Source organism: Lycium ferocissimum, chromosome 7 (genome assembly GCF_029784015.1).
Source record: "Lycium ferocissimum isolate CSIRO_LF1 chromosome 7, AGI_CSIRO_Lferr_CH_V1, whole genome shotgun sequence".
Classification (NCBI taxonomy): domain Eukaryota; kingdom Viridiplantae; phylum Streptophyta; class Magnoliopsida; order Solanales; family Solanaceae; genus Lycium; species Lycium ferocissimum.
The window spans coordinates 2,740,436-2,750,114 of NC_081348.1; the positions used below are offsets into that span (position 1 = coordinate 2,740,436).

At 33.4% G+C, this 9,679-nt stretch overlaps 1 long non-coding RNA gene and 1 pseudogene across 2 annotated transcripts in view; one reads left to right on the forward strand and one right to left on the reverse strand.

Moving 5' to 3' along the window:
* LOC132063103 (furcatin hydrolase-like) overlaps window positions 1-5,760 on the forward strand; it is a 10,250-nt pseudogene extending 4,490 nt beyond the window's left edge.
* The window catches only part of LOC132063104 (uncharacterized), a 25,850-nt gene continuing 19,060 nt past the window's right edge, over window positions 2,890-9,679 (reverse strand). The window contains exon 2 of one of the 2 annotated variants that reach the window (XR_009416332.1): window positions 2,890-3,346. This is a non-coding gene — a long non-coding RNA (uncharacterized LOC132063104). Of the gene's footprint in view, window positions 3,350-9,679 lie in introns of both variants that reach the window. The other variant, XR_009416331.1, reaches the window with a different exon arrangement.

Consider the following 9,679-nt stretch of genomic DNA (forward strand, 5'->3'; position numbering starts at 1 on the left):
TAGTTGAACACGGAGAAATAAATACGTTCTTGTTACCTCTAATGACCATAGAGATATAGGCGTTATAGTAACATCTACATGCTTGTGAGTAGTTCGAGAGAATATCACAAAGTATAATTAACCCGTCAACTAGTAACCCAGGAAATAAAATAGGTGAAATTGTCTGAAGATCAACTGGATTGTCGAAAGCCATGACCCTAGATCTTTTTCTCATCTGATAATTCTTACAATTTTTGTCAAGATATTCCCAGTTACAAAAACATCCATCACAAATTGTTTACTTTTCAGTTTTAGTTTAGTTCAACAAACATCTTGATTTTCATTTTCTTGAATAGTTTCCTCCGAATTTGAATTAGTGGACTTCTGGTGACATTAATCCCAAACATTGGCCAAATGTGAGATTAGTTTGGGCCGATTGGACACACAGTGTCCTTTTCCCTTTAATTTTCAGGCAATCTATATAAAGGGCTAAATTTGGAATTCTTAGATAATTAACCCATGGGGATGATTCCGATCTCTTTCTTTCTCTCACTAGGAATATTTGTACCAATATGCTCTTTGCGAAGTTATAAGATTTCAGTTCCATTTAATAGAAGCAGTTTCTCATCAGATTTCATCTTTGGAGCTGCCTCTGCTGCTTATCAGGTTGTTGTATTAGACCTTTGTAAAATGATTCTTAATAAATTAAATAGAGTTTCTGTTGAGTGGATTTCTTCATGATTCATTCTAATGGCTACATATGTAATATGTTTACTGTTGCAGTATGAAGGAACAGCATATATATGAAGATGGTAAAGGTCCAAGTATCTGGGATACCTTTACCCACAACCATCCTGGTAATTCCCTTTACCCTGTATCTTTCTCATATGAGTACATAATTACAATGCGTATAGGTGGATGCAACCTATTGAAGATGTGTTCAACTGAACTCAATAGTTTGACGTGGAACAAAGATATATAAGTGTGAAAATTAATAAAATTTTAACGTGTTGAGAACTTTGAAGGTTGACTCATCAAGTAAAATTTCTGAATGGTCATCTCATTGTACATGCATGAATGTTGGAAAGATAGAATTAAGGGTGACAAGTTTAGCCCAGTAGATATAACCAACCCAACACACCCAAGAGGGACTTAATAAATTTTTCGACTTGGTTTGGCTACCCAACTATCACTTTGTTGGTGATTCGAATCCCCACATCAGAATCCCTCCCCCATTTCCCCTTCCCCTACCCCACTATGTAATAAAAAACAATTTTTTAAAAAAAAAAAAAAACCCAACACACCTAAGTTTGGGCATATTATCTGGCCGTCTGTTTATTAACTCGACCATCTTGATCTGCCCAATCAAGCCCCTCTAAGAGTTGGGCTGATTTGAGCTAAATATGTAGCCCAAATTAACAAATGAGAAATCTTGTCAAAATATTTTTAAAAATACATTTTTTTGTTTGATATGTTATATATTTCCATAATAATAAAAAAACTCATTAGGTAATTAAACAAATCATGAGAAAATAAGAGAAAATGAAAATCATGTAAGAGTTGGGCAAGTTGGGCATTGACCCCTTGTTTAATTAGTCCATCTTGACTCAGCCCATTTCAACTCAAATAACCTTTGGGCGGATCATCAACCGGCCCATGTATTAACTCACGCATTTTGACCGGCTATACTGAAAAAAGTGCAGCCCCACCCGCTGATTAACAGCACTAGGTAGAACTCCTCTTTAGAAGTAGCAACTCGTTGTTAGTAGCATCCTTTGTACGTTAAACTTTCCAAAGCTCTAGTTATATATATATATATATATATTTTTTTTTATTGTTCGTCCAAGTGAAATTTCTGAGTAATTGGAAGTGATCAGTCAAAAATTTTAAACATCATCATCGTTTCTATTTGATTCGTTTTGAACATTCTTAAATCTTTTTCTCATCTATTATTAATGACACAGCTAGCGAGCAAAAGTTGGCAAATGTATAGATCTGGTTTTCAATAAAAATTAATTATACTACGTATTTTTTTATGATTTCGTGACGTAACTGCAGAAAGGATAGCGGACAATAGCAACGGAGTCATAGCCCTTGGCTTTTACCATCGTTACAAGGTATTTTTTCTAGTAATATCAAAGCATCAAGCAAAAACCAACGAAGAAAGTTTTTACCAATGAAAATTAATCATGGTTCTGATTTCTACAAATTTCTATCTAATATTACCTAGCTATACTTCAATGTTTATTCCTTAGGGTGAAGTAAAGCTAATGAAATTTGAAGGGTTAAATGGTTTCAGATTTTCTATCTCCTGGTCAAGAGTTTGACCATGTGAGATTACTTCTCTTAGATTTTACTTTATTGCAAAATGTTTTGTTATGCCATGCACAAAGTTTACAAGGAATCACACGACCAAGAACATTTCAAGTTGTATACATTGAAAATATCAAATTTTAAGATTCAACTTAGTCCTCCACAAATTCAAAATGTTAATAAGGCCCGCCGTATAGAGATATCAGGAAAAGGCTCTGGTGCCCTGACGAATGAATTATACCAATTGCATGTATATCAGATAGAACCACCCGGGATCGTTGAATTCGTAACTTAATCGAAAATTAAGGTAAGTAACTTTTATTAGTATGTTTGCAGATCGTGTAAAATTCATTTATACCCGTCAGTGAATATAAGATAAAACAAACAATTTAGTAGAGGAATTGAAAACTTTAAAGATTAAACTGAATTCTTTAGGAGATATCAGCCACTATATACCATTAATTCCCCCAACTAATCAATCTGCTTATCTTATATGTCTCAGATGGGAAGCTTTGTAGAGGAGTAAACAAAGAGGGCATTGCCTTCTATAATGATCTTATCAATGAGCTCCTAGCTAAAGGTCAATTATCTATAAGATTTTCTTTTCTCAAATCAACTAAGGGGCGAAAACACGTTATATTTAGATTATTTTTCCCACAAACTCATTCAGGTATACAACCTATGGTCACACTATTCCATTGGGATCTACCCCAAGTCCTTGAAGATGAGTATCTTGGCTTTCTAAACCCTCAAATTATGTAAGTAACACTCATTTTAAAACATTTTTTGGTGCAATTCTTCTCAAGTTTCTAAAAAAGGAAGATACTAAATGAATGTAGCATTATTTTTGTAGCTATGATTTTCGAGATTATGTAGAGTTGTGCTTCAAAGAATTTGGTGATAAATTTGGACCACAATAAATGAACCAAGTGCCTATGCACTTACTGGTTATGACATAGGCATCTTCCCCCCTATGAGATGCTCTTCTTGGAGGAAGACTGGTTGTCTTGCTGGCAACTCTTCCACTGAGCCTTACATAGTTGGCCATCATTTGCTTCTTGCTCATGCAGAAACAGCCAAATTATACAGAGAGAAATATCAGGTCAATTCTATTTTATGTGGTATTGTTTGATCATTCGGCCCGAAACTTTAAAAAAATAAAGGAAGACATCTGTAAATAGTGGTAAAAAACAAGTCTTAGAAACATTTGTGTGGCTGTAAATTTTCTCATTACTGGTAAAAAGGGATACAATTTAAAGTTAAATTATTTTTAAATATAAAATGATGACATAATTTAGAAAAAAATTGCAAATAGTAATCCATGAGGATGTTGTCACAATTGGAAATTATTTTATCTGTTTGCAATCTGAAAAATAGTTTTTGTCTGAGAAATAGGCATCACAGAAAGGGAAGATAGGAATAGTACTAGTGGCTAGTTGGTTTGAGCCCTATTCCAAGATGAAGAAAGATGTAGAAGCAGCTCAACGAGCCATTGACTTCTCACTTGGATGGTGAGTACAATTTCCATATTTATGACCATTTTATTTCTAGTTACTACTCTCCCTCATCTAATTTTATATAACTATGTACACGAAATTTAAGAAAATAGTAGTTTAATTGTCTCAAAAAATTGGTCATAGAGCAAAAAATCGAATCGAATTATAAAATGTGCATAGTATAATGAAGAAAATATCTATACTTTAAGCCATTTATTTTGTTATAACAACATAGAACTCTTGAACTACATCGTCACATAGTTTATTGCAGGTTTATAGATCCATTAACCTATGGTGATTATCCAGAATGTATGTGCCAAATCGTAGGAAATCGTTTACCAAAATTCACAAGCGAGCAAGCTGAGGCGGTGAAGGATTCCTCTGATTCATGGGACTAAATTACTACACATCAATGTATGCAGCTAATATTGTTACTCGAAATAAAGAGAACCTTAGCGACGTAACAGATATTCAAGTGAATCAAACAGGTAATTAATTGATTGTTTTATAGTCTTTTTAGACAGTGAGAAAATTTTATAGCCTTTATATATATATAAAACACTTCATCTTTTGTTGTTTTCTTCTCTTTTCATGTAGTGGAAAGAAATGGAAAGCTCATTGGTGAACCGGCATGTCCTTATTTCTCTTTTAATCATACAGACATTAATTACCATATTTTTTTTCTTCAACGGCTATTTTCTTATATTACATTTATTTTGTTTTTTCTTGGACGCAGACAGGATCGGCAGTTTTCTATGTTGTCCCAAGAGGACTTCTAGAAGTTCTTGTCTATACAAAGGAAAAGTACAATAACAAACAAAATTTACGTAACCGAGAACGGTATGATACGAAATTTTCTTAACTGTCTTAATCAAATTAATTTGCCGAATTACTTTGGTAGAAATTGAAATGTAACTTTTTCTTTTATTTTTTCTTATCAATAGGTATGAGTGATGCAAATGTAACAACGGTTGAGGAAGGAGTCAATGACTTCCAAAGGGTGGATTTCTTACGTCGCCATCTCTTGGCCCTCAAGGCAGCCCTTAAATACGTAATTAAGTCTATTCTCTTCTTATTTAACTAATTATAGTTTTGTCTTTCCCCTTCTTTTGCTAATATTTCAAACAGAACTATCTTACTTGTTAATGTTTCCATCCAAGGGATCTAAGTTTTTTTTTTGGTATGATATACTTTTTTCAATTGTCTTGTGGGGAAAAGGAATATACATATATTTGTATATGCTTCCCAGAGTAAATATCTAAAACCCCCCAAACAATTCACGTTTTGCAAGTTTAATACTACTTAAACTATGGCCTCCTGAACTACCCATGTAGTGTCAAGTGGTGTCATGTGAGTGACTTCATGATCTCTTTGTAGTGTGTGGAGTTAGAAAGTAGGTCAAAAAGGTTTCTCATATGTCATTAAATATTTATTTTTAAAATTAATTACTCTTAATTCTTATTTATTACTGTATTTTTTTGTCTTTAGGTATATATTAATTCCACTTTTAATTATTCGAAGATAGCATGAAAATATTGATGACTAATGCACTTGTCATAATTTCCTCCTTTTTGTAACAGGAACGAGGTGAACGTTAAGGGCTACTTTGCGTGGTCGTTTTTGGATAATTTCGAATGGACTTCAGGATAAACTCAAAGATTTGGGCTAAATTATGTTGATTATAAAGATAATCTAAAGAGATATCCCAAACGTTCTGCTCTTTGGCTGAAGAAATTTCTTCTTAATTAATTAGAGATTGTCTGAGAATTTTGATGGCTAATTAATTAAGTCCTATAATTAGAACCAAAAAATGCACTTAATTACTGTGCCTCATTAAAATCCATACGTAGGTTTGAGGATTCATAAGCCTCATACATATTCTTTAGCCTTTCCTCAATCATTAAATATTTAGCAATCCAAAGCTCATGATGAACAAAGTTTTGATAATACGAGTCTTGAATTCTTTCTTTTATTTATGCACCTTCTTTTTATTTGCATCCTATAGTACTATGTTGTGAGTTACAAATCTCTGTCAAAGACTTTTGCTTGTTCTATTTATTTGGACACCTTGTCCCTATAGTTACTCTTTTTTGAGATAACACTAGTGAAAACGTACCACTAAATAAATGTTTTAATATTATGGAATCACCCAAAAATGTAAGTTAATCGGATATGTTTTTTTGACCTTACAAAATTTAAGGGTGTGAACTAGATTTTACTCGAAATAGAAATAAGAAAATGTTAAATCAACTAAAACTCTCACGCAAGAATGACCAACTAAGCTGGCAGTCTACCTGGAAATTGGATAATTACATAATTATATCCCCTTCAAGTTGTCCTGTTTTTCTGAGTAAATATTTCAAAAGATCACTCAATTAGGAGGAATTATATAACAAAGTCATTTAATTTAATTTTGTATCAATAAAATCACTCAACTTAGGACTTTTTTCTTATAAATCACCCAACTAAATAGTTTGTCATAAAAACAAATTGACATGACAAAAAAAATTAATCTTTTATGCCATGTAGACATGGACCCCACAAATATAAAATAAATTAAAGAAGACTCATATCTTATACTCGGCCCACCCACCACTAATCAAAATGGTCTCATCTAAAAACCGGGCAATTCTCACTATTGCCCCTATCTTGGGGTGGTCTTTAATTTTTGCCCCTCAAATTGTTAGTCATTAATTTTTGCCCTTCGACACTTTAAGTAATAAAAAAGTGACCGAAAATGCCCTTGACATTCGGGGTTCGAACCCCAGCAGAGTAAGCAAAAAGAAATTGCAAGACAAGGCTTCATAGAAACTATGCCTATTCGAGTAAAGTTACATAGAAACTATGTCTTTTCGGACATAGTCATGTAGGGTAACTTAATTTCTACAAAACTATGCTGGACAAGGCATAGTTTCTATATAACTTTTTCCGAATAGGCATAATTTTATGAACTTTTTCCTAATAACTTAATTTCTACAGAACTATGCCGGAGAAGGCATAGTTTCTATGAAAGCTTGCCTTGCGATTTTTTTTTTTTTTTTTGCTTTGCTGGGTTCGAACGCATAATCTCTGTAAACCAGCGAATAAGGATACTTTTACCCACAAATTTTCATTAAATAAGAAGTAGGGGCAAAAATTAAAGACTAGCGATTCGAGGGCAAAATAATTAAAGGCCAGCCCATATGAAGGGCAATCCGCGCAATAACTTGCTAAAAACCCCTCACGCTTCTTCTCCTTCTTTCTTTAAAATAGGGTTTCAAGAAATTCATCTCACATTCTTGACAAATATTTTTAGGAATAACTTCAGAGATATTTCATTGGTAACACTAATTTGTGTTAATCTCTCTTGTTGTTTATCATTTTACACTTAAAACACTTACTTTTATTTATTTGTAAAATGTTGTAAATATTATTATTACGGTGGATGTCCAACTTCTAAAGAATTAACTCTCACACCTCCATGTTGTTCCCCCATAACCTTCATAATTATTGTCATGTTAGTGACCACCTTTTGACTACCCTCTATGTAGTAATATAAATAGGAGTATGATAGGTGATGTATTTACACTTGCGCAACTTGTTTATTTGGAGGAAATAAGAAAGTCTCCTCTCTACATATTCTTGCCAATTCTCTTTGTATTGTTACTTCTTTTCTTTTTATTTTATAACACGTTATCAGTATGATGTGGTAGATTCATTTTTGAGTTTTCGTCCCTTCGAATATCCGAACACTGAAACTTCAATACCTACAGTAAATTTGGCACATCACTAGAATTATGTTGCATGGGTGCAGTTGGCAGTAAGCTTGAGGCTTTGGTATGCCATTCATTTAACTACAAGAATTTAGTAGTATCCATTGATGGATGATAAGAAAGCTTCAATCATGTAAATCACCTTGCAAAAAAGCATTGTATACATCCATTTGATGTATATACCAATGTCTAGCTGCTGCAATTGACAATATTGATCTTACTATTATCATCTTTACAACAAGAGAAAATGTTTTTTGGTAATCAATATCTTCTTTTTTTACTGTATCCCTTTGCCACTAGCCTAGCCTTCAATCACTCAGTGTCACCTGATACCTTGTATTTGATTTTATAAACTCACTTGCAACCTATGGGGGATTTTCCTTAATGTCTCATGTGTTGTTATCTTGTAATGCAGTAATTTCTGCTTTCATTGCTTCAACCCATTTAGGGTCCTTAGAAGCCTCAGCATAACTTTTTGGTTCTATAACATTTGAAAAGGCAGTAAGAAAGGCTTGGTATTTAAGTGCAAGAGACTCATAAGAAATTTAGTTGGCTATTGAATAAGGGGTATTTGAGTTGGTGTTTGGTGTAATGAAATCTTTCATCCAAATTGGAGGTTGTTTAGACCTTCCTGATTTTCTAGTTGGTACAGTTGATATTTGATTTTGAGGTTCAATGTTTGGTTGTGAGATATTATGAGCAACTAGTGGATGTTGAGTAGTAGGGACTGGTGAATTTTGAGTAGCTGTGTTGATAGGTCTTTGAGTTTTGTAAGTTTTCTGAGTTTGTGTATTTTCACATGTACTACTGTTGGCATTTCAATTTGGTTATGTAGAGATTGAGATGGTAATACTACAATATGTTGATCTATATTTAGCAGTATAGGTGTTTCTGGTGTTATCCACTTGAAAGGAAACTCAGCTTCTCTAAAACTTACATCTCTGTTAACACAAAACACTTTGTTTTTCATATCATAAAGAATATATCCCTTTTGAACTTCTGAATTTTCCATCATGACACAAGTTTTTGCTCTTGACTGCAATTTATCAGTGACAATTAAATGCTTAACATAGCATTAACACCCTAGCACATTTAAATGAGAAATTGATGGTTTACGTTGGTACAACTTTTCATAAGGTGTCAGACCAATAACAGATGTAGGATGTCTGTTTATGAGATATACAACTGCTTGTACACATAATCCCTAGAATTTAAGGGGAATATTTGCTTGAAATCTAACTAGTCTTGTAATTTCTAAAATATATTTGTGTTTCTCTCAACTTCACCATTTTGAAGTGGTGTATAGGCACATGACCTTTGATGTACAATGCCAAAGTTTAAGAACAGACAGCTATAGAATTCATTTACAAATTATGTTCCATTATCAGTGGATGTTATACCCCGCATTTTCAGAGCATGAGTTTGACATGTACCTCATCATAGTATATGTGGAGTTTTAAGGTGTTTCAAAATCCTAAAATGAAGTTCGTCGAGTCTAGTTTGTAATGCAACAAACCGTTCATTGATAGGACATCGGAGTAGAGAATTATAGACGTTACAAGGCGAAGCTGTCGACGCAGAAACTTGGCTTTCCCGCGATGCCGCTACGATGCTATGCTACGATACTGTAGCTACAGTAAAACCGACCTTGATCCGTTTTAAGGGACAAAAATCTCATTTTTTTCAGCCAAAAGTTCCAAAACTTTCCGGAGAAAAATTCAGCAACAAAAAAGGGAGCAAATTTATGTTCTTGAGTATTTATACCAATTCAAGTGTCCTCTTCAACATGGTATAACTATTGAGGCAAGAAAACCGTTCATTTTTGTAAGCTCACAATCATAGTCAAGTGGAAAAATTTGAAGAAAAGGTAAGAATTTCTCTTCTTTTTCATGTTATGGGTGCTTGTGTATGTTGTAGTAGGTGAAAGTGGTTGAAATTCAAAAAAAATATGGAAGTTGAAGTTGTAGCCGTGCATGGTGTGTGTGTGTGTGGTATTGTGTGGTGATGATGAACCAATTTTATTTAGCATTTTGGTTGTGGTTGTAATGTATAGAAGTGGATGAAAATGCATGAACACATGTATGAGGTTGTATGGCGAATGGTAGGTTGTTTGGTAAGTTATGATGAATTGATTCTATT